This window comes from Eupeodes corollae, chromosome 1, assembly GCF_945859685.1.
Source record: "Eupeodes corollae chromosome 1, idEupCoro1.1, whole genome shotgun sequence".
Taxonomy (NCBI): Eukaryota; Metazoa; Arthropoda; class Insecta; order Diptera; family Syrphidae; genus Eupeodes; species Eupeodes corollae.
The window spans coordinates 195818248-195832191 of NC_079147.1; the positions used below are offsets into that span (position 1 = coordinate 195818248).

General features: G+C 29.6%; 1 protein-coding gene across 2 annotated transcripts in view; it reads left to right on the plus strand.

Annotated features, from left to right (window-relative positions):
• LOC129942090 (gamma-aminobutyric acid type B receptor subunit 1) overlaps positions 1 to 13944 on the plus strand; it is a 561118-nt gene that overhangs the window by 322797 nt on the left and 224377 nt on the right. The gene's annotated exons all lie outside the window — the stretch shown is intronic.

Below are 13944 nucleotides of genomic sequence, written 5' to 3' on the forward strand. Positions count from 1 at the left end.
ATTGTTGGTAATTTTAAAATTAAAAAAAATAATTTAGCTGATAACTTTTTTACAAAATACGAAAACCTACAAACTTTTTAAGCAAGATACACTGGATGAGAAGTTATCAGTGTGGGTTACATCCCAGCCTCTTTTTTTTTGTTTAAATAAGTTATGTAGTTATAGAGATGTTAAATGGTATTTTTTTTTATGTTTTTTGAAAGTTCAAATTCAGCCCTAACCACAAAATGTCTATCAAAATGGGTTTATAAAATTATACAAAAAACATTTTGTAATTCTGTCAAAATATCACTTATATTTTTAATAGATAACTGTAAAGAAATTTCGTAGAAATTTTTATTAAATCACTTTTAAATAAACTAAGACTATTATTTATACATGGAATATCGTTAAGAGAGTTGCAAGGATTTAAGTCTTCTAGTGACTGCCAATTCAGTAAGGTCAAAGTCAACGAATTTTTTTTACAAAAAGGTGATGATGACTCTTGATTTTTAATTTTTAAAAAACAATACTTGAAGTCAATAGGCTACATTTTTTTTTACTTTTTAAAGTATTCAAGACATTAAAAAATTAAATTTAAGTCTAACACATATTCAAAATAGAGCAAGCAATTTGAATGCAGTCTTTTGACTTCAATCAATTGCTTGGACTTAAGAAATTTGATTTTGGTAAACTATACCATGAATTCCGTCGTAATCAAAAACTTTTGACAATACCGAAAAAACTGTCACCACATTCGTTCGCTATTCAAAATTGAATGCAAATTTCAACGAACGTTTTTATTGATAGTTTTTATATCGGTGCTTAAAATGTTTCGATTATATTTATGTTAATTGTTTTCTTGATGGCAACAAATTTTTTACGTAAAAACAAACAACTTTCGCAAAAGTATAAGCTAATCTTAAATCCTTTAATAGTTATTAATATTTAAAGAAATTGAGCTTAGGTGTTACATACTCAAATCTAAGAATATTTCTACAATCAAACTATGGTTGGAAAAATATGTTTTTAATATAGAAATGCAATTATTTTCACTCAACCAAATACTCCATTCATTCAATAATTTAACAAACGTTAAATAAAACCTACGATAAAAACTACTAATTTTTTGTACCGGCAGCACTGTTCTTCAATTTTGTACCTCCTAATTTATTTAACTGTTTAAGAGAGTGCATGTGTATTCTAAATATGTTTTTTATTTTTTTATTTTCAATTTGCTTGTATTATTGACAAAAACAACTCTCTTCTCGCCATCCAAGTCTGGTGCAAAACATATATATACATATGTACATATATAAATATTTGCTGCTCCGCACCAGGCGATCATACCGCATAGCAGCTTCTCTTTTTTACGCATTTCATAAGTCATCATCATCACTTATTTTACAGACAACACAAAAATCCAATACTACTAAAGAATTCACCACACCCACTCTTCTCGATTTCTTTACCATAAAATAGAAATTTAAAGATAACCATCTATTAGAGCCATGTACCTCAAATTAATGAGACCAGACTTAGAAATTATAAATTGAATAGCTAAATGCGACGAAAACGTAGTAAGGTCAGATCCTTTTACTCACTTTGCTACAATCTCCTGACTTATCATATTTTACTAATATTAAACTTAAAACAAAAGATAGTGTAACGGTTTTGTTTGATTTTTTTGACTTTTGCTTGAATATTTTCAATTTAACTAATTTCTAGAGATGACATCCCTGATCAATTCAGTTTAGCATTCTCATTTCTGTCAATCTCTTATAGTATTGATCCTGTTTCTGTATTAATAATACCAAGAAAAAATTATAAAAAATGGTACTCAGGAGAACTATAGTGTAGCACATTTTAAATTTGATTTATTTTGCTCACTAGGATTCTCATAATAATTTCTTTTTTATAATATTCTTTAACTCGCAAAATGGGTTCGAGATTAATATATTTTTTTCTTAAAATCACATCTTTTTATCGAAACTTTAAGTGCAATTTTTAAGGATAACAAATAAACTAAAAGCAACCAACAAAATATTTGATGGGTTTGTTAAAGCCCAATAGAAAAGGTAAAATTCAAAACAAGCTCGAAAATGTAACCGTTTTTTGCACTTTTTTGACATTTTTATCAATAATACATTTGGCCCTAGAAATTGAAAGCTTGGATTTATCATTAGGACAACATCGTAGAAACAGCCAATAAATCGAAAATCTGCTTTGTTCAACGCTTGGTATTATTTTCACGTTTAATGTGCTACTTTTGAAAACTTTTGTTTTTGCTTAATTTACTCTAGTATTGCAGATTTTTACCAATAACTTGCTATTGACTCTAGATATAATAATAAGTAATACCATTTTGAAATCTGCATTTAACGCGCATATTTGTAAAATAGTTGGCCACTCTGGTATTCATGCATTTTTTTATACCAACTATTATTTAACTTTTTAAAAATTTAAAATTAATTCAATGTTAAATAATTTTTTTGTTTAAGAAGTCCAACAGTTATAATAATTTTCTTCTACTTATGTGTTGGCACAAGTAATGTAAAATATTTCTGCAAAAAAAATTATGGAACTCATTCACTTGTAGTCGTGGCATTCAAAATTGTAAAGTAAAAAAAAATAATGCACTGAACAAAACATGCATATAACTTTTCTTGTGGTTGGGATAGAACTTTTTTTATCAGTTTTCAGGACGGTCATAAAGTCTACTATGCGGCATATCAGGGTTATCCATTACAAAAAAATATTTTTTTTTTCAAAATTCCATATCTCAGAATATGGTTAACATTTTTTAACAAAATTCAGATGTAGGTAATAAAAATTGAGATGTGCATTGTGCATATCAAAAATATTTAAACAAAATTTTTTTTAAATGTATATCAAAAATGTATTAAAAAAAACCGTTCTACGATTTTCTATAATCAAGTTTATTTTGTTTGGATATGAAATTTTAATTTTTATAGAAAAACTTATTTTGCAGGTACATTTTTCAATCTTTGAATAAAGGAAATATTTTTAAGCTGACTTTTTGGTGAAATCGACAGTTTTCTTACAAAAAATAAAAGCTTCAAACTTATTTAATCTTATGAGAAATCATACTTAATACTTTTCATGATAATAATATAAATGCTAAAGTAACTCTGTCTGTCTGTTCGTTTGTATGAAATTTGGTATGGAGATATTTTGATACCCGAGAAAGGACATAGGCTGCTTTTTACCCCCGAGAAAATAACGCATTCCCATACAAAAAAATTCAGGTGGGTCGATCGCTTTTACGCCTAATCTACTAAAAAGATTGAAATGAAATTTATTAAATTGATAGCTTGAGACTTAAGAAAGGACATAAGTTACTTTTGACCCTGAGAAAATGACGCTTTTAAATGGGAAAAATTACTTTCCGTGAAAATAACGCTAAAAAAATAAGTTGTCAAACATGTTAAACTTATCATACACGTATATTAACGCGGGCTTCGCGCTCCACGTGTCTCAAGTCCTCAACGTTATACGCAAACTGTATCTCCCACCAAGTTCCACAAATAATAATTTTAAACCTAGGCGGAGAGGCGACTGTCGGATCACTTAGCTCATCCTCTCAATGGATCTAATACCATTTACTAAATAGAGATACTCTAGAGAAAAATAATGCACCAGGGTTACCTATCAGATTTTGGGCCGTAGACGTCTAAGCCGGGGCACTTCCGGTGCGTTTTTTTACCATGATTTAGCCCATCCAGTTAATGGCTGAAACCAGTGCCAAACAATAGAGCTCGACGAGATAGATCGAAATATATAGGGTTGCCTAACTAAAAGAGGGCCGAAGCGCTTGGCAGCCCTATTTCAAGGTGCGTATTTTTCGACCATGACTTAGCCCATCCAGTTATTGGTTAAATTTGGTATCAAATGAAAGGTCTGAGTCTACTGATTATGAATATATAGGGTTGCCATGTCTTAACTGTGCCGAACCATTCGGCAGCCCCGTTATAAAAAAAAATCCACCAAATATGTAATGCCTTATAACTTAATAATTTGTCTGGCTTTGTTCATCGAATTTCATTGTATTTTATGTATTTTATATCAAATGAAAGGTCAGAGCCTGTAGAAAATTAATACAATTCTTTGTAATTTTCAGGGGTGCCTTCTCATAAGTTAAGAATGAAGGTTGTTGTTTCAGTCCTGTTAATGAGAAATCTTGAAGCACCAAAGTTATGAAATGGTACACGGCTACAGATTACTCACCTAGGACGGAATATTATAAAAGCTATAATCATGACTATAATAGCAACAGGAAATTTGTTTTAATTCCCCGCATTCCGACAATTCCAACCGATTTGCCGTTTCAGTTTAAAATAGTGCAGTTTCCTCTGAAAGCAACATTTTCAATAACAATGAATAAAGCTGAAGGGCAAACGCTGAAAGTTGCAGATGTTAATTCGGAAATGTAAATTATATGTAGGGTGCTCATGAGTCTCAAACCCACAAAATCTTAACGTTCTGGCACAGGAAGGAAAAACAAAAAACCTAGTGTATAAAAATGTATTGCATTAACATATCTTCGTCTTAAAATGTTTTAACCTAACCTTACCCAACCTATGACAATCACACTTAGTATGGCCTTATTTCATCTCGACACAATTCAAAAATACGAACAAAAAGTACAGCTCATACTACTATCCAAAAAAACTATCTAATGCTGAAGAAGTCGAGAATAAAAGCTAGTATTATAAATACATAAATAAACATTTTTTAAGAAAATCGAATTAACAGTTTGTTTTCCAAAAAATAAAACCTAAAACTTGGTAAAAATTGATTTTTGAATGAAATATCTGTTCAAAAACTAAAAATATTGGCTTCAAACTAAATTCATATAAAAAATTCAGTAATTTTTTTCATACAAATTTGACAGTCAGTTTTGTTCATAAAAATTAAAAGCCAACAATTTTACATTTTTTACTGTCCTGATTTGGATTCTTTTGAAATTTGGTTTTATAAGGTTTGAGGGTTTAAAGATTTAAAGATTTAAAGATAAAACATTAATCAGTCAAGATTTTAAGTTCTTGCGTTCTTGGATTTAGAGTTAAGAATTTTAAATATTTTGGTGTGTTTTTAGACTTTATTTTTTTATTTCTGGGAAGTAGGATTTTGTGAATTTTTCCAAATTTGGGGTTTCAGGACATGTAGAAATTTAGTTTTTTTTTTGGATTTCATATTAACAAATTGTTTATTCTTTAGATTGTTGAAATGTGTAAGTTATATTTTGGCGTATTTAGGTTTTTTTGTATTTCCTAATTTTGTGTTTTTTTATAATTTAAGAATTAGAACTGTATTATATATTTTTTCGGTGTTCTGCACTTTTGAATAGATTCAAATATATTTTGTGCACTTAAAATAAGCATCACTCAAATGTATTAAATTGTTATGAAATTATCCTTAAATTTTAACTTCTTCTTCTTTTAATTTCTTATTACCGACATTATTACTCCATAAAATCAAGTTGAGGTATATTTAATCTCGAAGAGTGGCCATCATTGATAAAAGCTCTTTCGAAGTTTTAACTACTTGTCATAAAAAAACTTAATAATCTTTTTTTTTATGGTACCTATTAACTTTTTCTGAGACATTTGGTCCAAGATTAACTTTATTTAAATCTCCTTGAAACCACTTACTTATTATACTTTATTGCAACAAAAAACAACAAAAACTTAAATACCTGAAACAATCTAATAATAAAAACCTCGTATAAATTGTTTAAGTTAAAACTTGAATGTGAATGTCTCCATAAATACAAATTCTTTCTCTGACTTGTATTTTGTCATCGTAGCAAAAGTTCACGAAATAGAAATCTTAAACAACTAAAACAGAAAAAAAATAAACATCCTGATCCTTTTTGGATGTAGCTTTTCTATTGTTTTGTCAACTTTTACGAGACTATAAGATTGGCTGTCCCTTAATCTTTAACCCGAAAATAGTCTATTTTATTATCCTTCCTGGTATACCAACTACGTATATAGTATTATGGAAGTATATAGTTTGAGAAATATTCGGATTTATTATACGAAAACAACCAACGAACCAACAGAGCGAGACACTTAAAATCTAATAAAATACGACGCAATCCCCAAAATAATTCCCATCTAAGGACCGACCTTAGCCTTGCAGGCTACGAGAATAAACGATAGTAAGGATCTTCAGATTATTAAAAGAGCAAAGCGAAATATAGATGCGAATGTGTTTCTGTTTTGTTTTAGAAAAGAATTATTGTCCTTTTTTTCGTTTGTATTGATAAACAATGTAAAGGATCTACAAAAATCGCAGAATGTATGAAAGTGTGTGTATTTTTTTAACATTTTATCCTCGCTCAGACAAATTTTCGAGGTTTTGTTGAAGCACCAATAATGGTGGTGTTTTGGTGTGGTTGATGTTAATGTTGGCTATTGGAAAACAAATCCACAGAATTGAGGCAAATTTCTAAAAGCCGTAGCTATGTGTACTTTTAGGGAATCAATTAAAATGCCCTTTGAACTGGATTCCAATTATATGCCAGAAAATTTACCTTGGGTATCTTATACATGCACTTCAAAATCCAATTGATAACAAGCTTAATGTAAGCGGATATACCAACGAAACATTCAATAAAATTGAATTATTTGGTATACAATTAGGTATAAGGACGAAAATAAATGTAGGAATGAAATTGTAGAACTGAAAACCCTAATCTGGTGTATGCAGTTTTATCCATATTTTGTGTGTTTGAATTGACGGTAAGCTAATCTTTCGAAAGCCTTTGGCACACATTTTCGGATTTATATTGACTTTCATATTTTTGTTTGATTTTTCTTTTCAATCAAAACGTGAAAAAATTGCACTTTTATTCAGTGTTGTCAGAGTTATAGTAATACAAGAGGTTTTATGAAAAACTAAAACAATTGCTACAGTCATTGATTGCACTAGTTTTTTTTAAGTGCTTTCCGTCTGTTGTTTGGGTTAAACAAAATTTTAAAAAAGGAGATCATGGAATGCGATTAACACTGATAACTTTCCATTCGAGCCCGTTTGTCGAAAATTCTTGAAGTTGTATAAAATCAGTGTTGTTCGAAAAATGTTGGTCAAACATTTAATTGCCCTTTTCGAGATTTTGGAATTTAGGAACGCTACGGTTTTTTTTGCACTAGGTATCAACATGTCATTCAAACACTGTATAAAAGTTGATGTTATTATCAACAAGAGCTGCATTTGGCTCGTAATAGTAATCCAATAATAACCGAAATGATTTTGTAGAAAAATATGGAAAAAATTAGTTCGGAACATAAAGCCAATATTTTGTGTCTGACATGTCTCGTTTAAACAACAAGTAACATTTTTAAGAGACTGAATATTGCTTGAGATACTGTGGCATGGAATTTAAAAAAATATCGTGAGACTGGGGCTACTAGCAGGAAAAAAGGTCAGTGAGGCCAAAAAAGACGACCCCCGATGTTTTTTGGTGGAAATTTCGTCAAGCTCTGTGAGAAAAGGCTCGTGAAAGCTGAACTTAGAGCACTCAACCGGCACTGAAGCCGGATTTTCCCAAAAGAGTCAAAGAAAAACGATTGCACCTAAATTGGACTCAAGGCATGTGGAATAATGTCATTTTTTTCGGACGAATCAAAATTCGAGCTTCATGTTGGAGATGGGAGGATCCATGCGCGAAGAGAACCGAAAAAATGACTAAGCACTGATTGAATTTTGCGGATGCCCCCAAAAACTGAAGGTTTTATGTTGTGCGGATGCTTCTCTGGAGATGGAAAAGGTAGAATGAGCTTTCTAGAATCCAAAGTCAATACAAAAGTTTACCTTCGAGTCCTGGAAAACGTATTGAGCTAGAGCTTTTTGGGGCCACTTGCAGTTTCATTTTTCAACAGGACAATGCTCCTTGTCATACAACCAAATTTAAAAGTATGAAAGAAAAAACTTTTATGACTTAAAATAATGTTTGGATATTTTTTAAGTTTATAAAGTACTCAGAAGAAAATAATACCGGTGTACTAAGTTGGCCTCCCTATAGTCCAGATCTCAATCCAATTGACAATATTTGGTCTATAATGAAACTTGAAACGAAACCTCATTAAAAAATATGTTGTTTATCAAAAAATTTGATAAAGTTTGAAAAAACCAAAAACAAAATTTGACCAACATTTTTCGAACGGCATTTTTGAAGTCAAATCTTCTGTGTTCCTGAGTCGAAAATATTTTTTATCAGTTTTGTTTTTATTTTTTGGCAAATTTTTGTTTTTGATAGGATTTTTCAACAAAAAAATAAGTAAAAGCAAACAATAATGATAGTACATGATAAAATGAGTTTGATTTAAAAATTGGTTTTCGTTCCCGAGATATTCCGGTCATAAATCAGTTTTTACCAATTTTTAGGGTGTTTTTATTTTATTTTGACTTCGATTTTTCTAATAGTCTTACAAGATGTCAAAAGTTGTTCACAAAATATTCGAGATGAAAAATATTTGTTTTCAAAATAAAATGTTTGTCGAATTTATGCCTTTCTGGTCAACGTACCAATTTTATAATATAGCAAAATTGTTGAATTTCTTTTTTAAGATTGCTATGGTAAAAATACCCCTCACTAAATTTTCTTGAAAGCCCTTGCTGCCCTTGCCTTTAAATTTTTCTATCAGGTTTTTTAAATATGCCCTTTTGAAAATGGTTTTAACAACAAAAATGGGGTATTTTAGCCTAAGTTAAAACTCAAATTTAAATTAATTTAGTACATTGCTTAGTTTCTGGAAATTGTCATTAGTTATGAGTCTTTATTTGAATCTATATAGATATTTTAGGAAAACTTGAATTTTATGCTTTAATAGTTTTAGAAAATACACGTTTTTTGATTTCTAATCCAAACACTTGTTTTACCTGTTTGCTTAAGTTTTAAAAATACCCGTTTTCAACATTATTTATTATATATTCTATTGTTTAATATATTTCAAAAACTAGATATAATAGAACTGTTTAGACAACAGATTAGTTATAAGAACCAAACTTGTTATGCATTTTTCTATTGAAAATCATTTTAGCAAAAATGGATAAGTGTTTCTTTTAGTTTTTTGGGAGACAAGTGAAATTTAACAACTTATTTTTCAATAATTCTAACGCGTAGTTTATTTTAAATGTCAAACATTCAACCAATATTAACGAAGGGCCAATGTTGATTTTAAATAAAATTCAAATTATTTAAAAAAATCAATTGTTCATATGTATATTAAAATATCGACCAAATGGCCTAAACGACCTCGGCAACCCACCTCCATCCGATAGTTCAAATTTTCAATGACGCTAAGGCCTTTTAAATTCAACTACCCTTTAATTTTAAGCATTTTAACGGTTGATAAATATTTATTTTAAAAAGAACAAATTGCATTATTATGCCAAAAGACGTCAGTAAATAATCTTTTAAAATTTGTCAATTTTACGACCATAATCAAAGTGTTATTCGAAAAAAGTGGATATGTTTGTATCAACACTTTTGTATAGTAAGTTCTTATAATCCTTACGCGGTGTATAACGATCCTTTTTCGTAAATGCCAAACGTTCAACTAATGTTATTATATTTTGAGTTACAGCTAAGTTTGACACCTTTTCTTAATGACACTACTTGTTTCGAATTGTAGTTAAAAGCTTAAAATTATGCAATTCTATTTTGAACTATTACTTGTTATTTTTTTTTAAATTCATTAAGAGAAATCTAAAATTCTTTTTATTTTAAATACAATTCTATCAGACTATTATAAGAATTTTATAAAAGTTCAAAAAATTATATCTATACAAAAATCTTAATGTCGTGATTCAAAAACTTGATCGAATCAAAATGAATTTTAAAAGAGTTTTTCACAATATAATTAAAGAAATTTGACAAAAACATTTGATATGGTTGACAAAAAACTTGGATTTCGGGTCACAAATTTATTTAAAAAGACGTTTATTCGTTGAAAAACAGATGTAGTTCCTACAAAATTTGGAAAAGCAATCCATAATATATTGTTATATTCACAAAAAAACTTAAATTCAAGTTTAAACGTTTTTTTTATGAAATTTGGAACTTGCAACTTTTGCGTTAAAAAAGAATTCAAAAATCTTAAATTGAATTTTGGATATACAAATTTTGCCAATTTAGATTTTAAGCCAACATTTTTCGAAATTTTAAAGAAAACCAGAAGTAAAAAATGTGTACATATTAAAATTATTTAGAAGGTTATGCAATGTGTTTTTTTAATTGACAATGTTAACTATGTTTCAAATTTATAAAAGTCAAAAAATGTCTGAAGAATTCAAATTTGGTGGAATTTCATTTAGTTAACAAAAAAATCTTGAACATTAAATTTAAGCTGAATAAATATATATAAAGTTCTCAACTGCGTGTTTTCAAAAGTGTTTTTTTTTTTCAAAAATGTGTGTTCAAAATGCGTGATGGCTTTTAAAAAAAGAGACTGGGATGCGACCCACACTGATAACTTCCCATTTGGTTTGTCGACTTGTCTTGCTTAAAATGTTTGTAATGTTTTATTACAAAATTTGTCAGTTGAATTCTTTAAAAAATTGTAAAATATCAACAATATTTTGCATATGATGAAAAAGCTTGATTTTAAAATCTATTTTAAATAAATGAAATTAATTTGAAGTCATTGTCTTCTATTATTTACGAGAAATCGAAAACCGAATATCAATTTTTACCAATTCTGCGTACTATTTTTTGTAGATTTTATTTTTTTATTTTTTTATGAAAAAACTGACTGTTTGATCTTAATACAAAATTTACTGAATGTCGAAAACAATATTTTCTGTGAGATAAAAATAACTTGAAGCCAATATTTGTAGTTTCTTGAAAACTTATTCACTTATCGTTTTTTTAGATTTTTATTTTCCGTAAAAAACTCAAACCAATTTTTGTCAAAATTTTACCAAATGCTAAAAACAATATTTTTTATAAAATAAAACTAATTTGAAACTATAATCTCAAATTTTTGAAATGATATTTGGGTCGAAAAATACTTTATCCCCAATTTTTCCTAATATATCAGATTTTTGAAAAGATATTTGAGTCGAAAATCAATTTTTACCAACTTTGAGTAATATTTGTTTTAGTTTTTACCAGATGTCATAACCGTTATTTTTCGTTGCCCACAATTATTTTGGAGGTTACAAATATTTTTTTTAATTTTTTTTTATTTTTAAAAAATCCGTTAGCTTTTGGATTTTTTTTTTCAAAAATATATTTGTTTGGTATCACATTACAATATATAATATAAAATATAAATCAAGTCTCCAGCGTCATTGTTTCGTGAGATATTTGCGGCTAAGAAAAATGTTCATCTTTTTTTTAAATTGCTATGGTAAAAAAATACCAAGCACTTAATTTTTTTGAGAGTCCTTTCGGTGTTATAATCTATTAGATACAATTTGTTTAAAGTTGATTTCGCTATTGGTTCTTGAACTATTGACGACGAAAAACACTTCCCGAACGTACGTACACTCGAACACACTCACATATATCTCTCTACAAATTTTTTATTTCGACTCTAGGGACATTGAAATGTCGAGGAATGCTAACATTTTTAATTCGAAAATCGGACCGATTACAATAATTTCCCATGGGAAGTTAAACATATTATTCTATGTATATAGTTTTCAAAACCAAGTAAAAATTTTCTTTCAAACATAATCAAATTAGTCGCTCAAGGTGCTCAGTCTCTACGCTGTACATTTATGTGTGTGCTAAGTGGTATGTAATGAATTTAGCAGAACTTCCTCAGAATGGCAATGTCATCTTCGTTTTCGAATAACATTGTTTGAAAATATTTAGTTTAGAGATTTCCCGGATTTTCATCTTTTCAAAATATGATTGATATACTTAAAAATGTCATGTTGAAAAAAATTCGACCACTTAAATCCTCAAATTATTATTTAAATTCGTTTTAAAAATTAAAAACAAAAAAATGCTTTTATGGAAACAAATCCTTCATATAAAACGTTTGGCAGTAAAAATCACTGCCATTTAAGTGATCTGATAAAATTCTGTCCCACTTAAGGCGTGTGGCTTATCCCAAGTCTGTCTTTCCTACGCCAAAAGAACAAAAATAAAAAAACAACAACAAATCCCTACAAAAGACCTTCAATTTGCCATACATATATAGATTAGGCATACATAAATAGAAACTCCAAGGAAAATGTTCTAAATTGGTCTTATTTATATATTCGTATATGCCTAATATCTACTCCACAATAAAATATTCCAAATCCAAAAATGTGAACAAAAAAAATTCTATATAAATCAGCTACTAAATAAATTTCCACAAATTTATGATTTTTTTGTTTTATTCTTTTTCAAAATATTTGTTTATGTCCTTGAGAAAAACCAAACGGAACCGAATCTACCCAAACGACCGATAGTCCGACCCGAACAGTTGGGCACTCACTTAAACCAACACACCTACTCCCATTCCAAATATAACAATGGAAGGACGACTTCGTGTACGACTTTAGGTATAATTTCTCTGCCAAGCATCAACAAAAATATGAAAGGAATGACAAAAAAAAGAAAAACACACTAAGAAACAAAAGCCCCTTGATTTCTAATGTTTTTTTCCATAAATAATATCCTCTTATATGCTTTATGGCAGATTTATGTTCATCCGCAGTGTTTTTCTCTTGCTCGTCTTTTAAGATGAAAATACATAACATTCTAAAGCTGCGAAGTGGGAATCCGCACATCCGCCACCATTCGTGGCTCCCTCAAACCGGAAACCAACCCACTACTTGCTCATTCACATGAGGAAACTGGAGTATAGTGTTTGTAATCCTCCTAACCATCTCCATCGCCATATTGGAAAAGCGGCGACATTTTGAAAGAAATGAAATAGTACGCTTACACCTCTAGCTAGCTGGCTACCCGGATACCCGGCGGAGGTAGGAGCACTCTTCTAATATTTCCCCCCACTCTATGTCCGCACTTAAGTGAAACCATGGAGACATAAACCAGCAGCCGCAACAGAAACAGCAATTGAACTTATAAGCTGTGAAGTCGTAAATTTTCCTTTTGGGCACGTAATTGGTGGATTAAATTGAAAATTTTCTTTATTCTTTTTCCAACCAACACCAACGACAAGGACCGAATGCGATGAACAAGGACGAGTTGTCAGTTTGTCACACATGTGCGAGAGCTTCATAAGCAGAGCAGAGCATCAGGCTTATATGTAGTGACTAAAGAAGTTGCGTTGGTGGGAATGACAATGAATGGTTTGAGTTTGACAGTGACAGTTGTTGTTTGCGTGAAGCGCCATCAGCCAAAAATTCAATCAACTTCCCATTTTGGTCTAAAAGTGACACATACCTGATTAAAAAAAATCAAAAAAATAAATCCTTTGATTGGAATGGGAGTCCTCCTGATGGTATCCTTTATGCTATCCTTTATACATACAATCATATGTATATATTTTTGTGCCGAAAATGGATTGCCACTTAAATGGCTCTATCATTTCGATTCACTTGTGTAATAATCGATAACAATTTGAGGTTGAAAAGGGTTAAAGTTGATGATGAGTATGAAGGAGAGAGAGAGAGAAGGGTATAGAAATAGAGCTTGAAGCAGCACTTCTTTGAGAAAGGAAATGAAATTGAAAATAAATTGCTTTTTCTCATCCTGTTTAGTTTTTTTTTTATTCCATTCATTTATTTGCCGTTTGGTCAAAAAAAAAAATAAAATAAAAATGGTTTCAAGCTTCAAGACTTTTGTGAGATAGGTAGGAGGAGTATAAGGCTGTCTGTGAAAGTGTGAAACAAAATCATTGGTTTTTGTTTTATTTTTATCCAAGCTGAAAACTTTAAGGTCGTTTACTGAAAAAGTGTCAAAATCGTCCTTCGTTTAGAAAATTTCTCTTTAATTTACTTTTTTGCTTTCAATTGAAGATGGGTTTG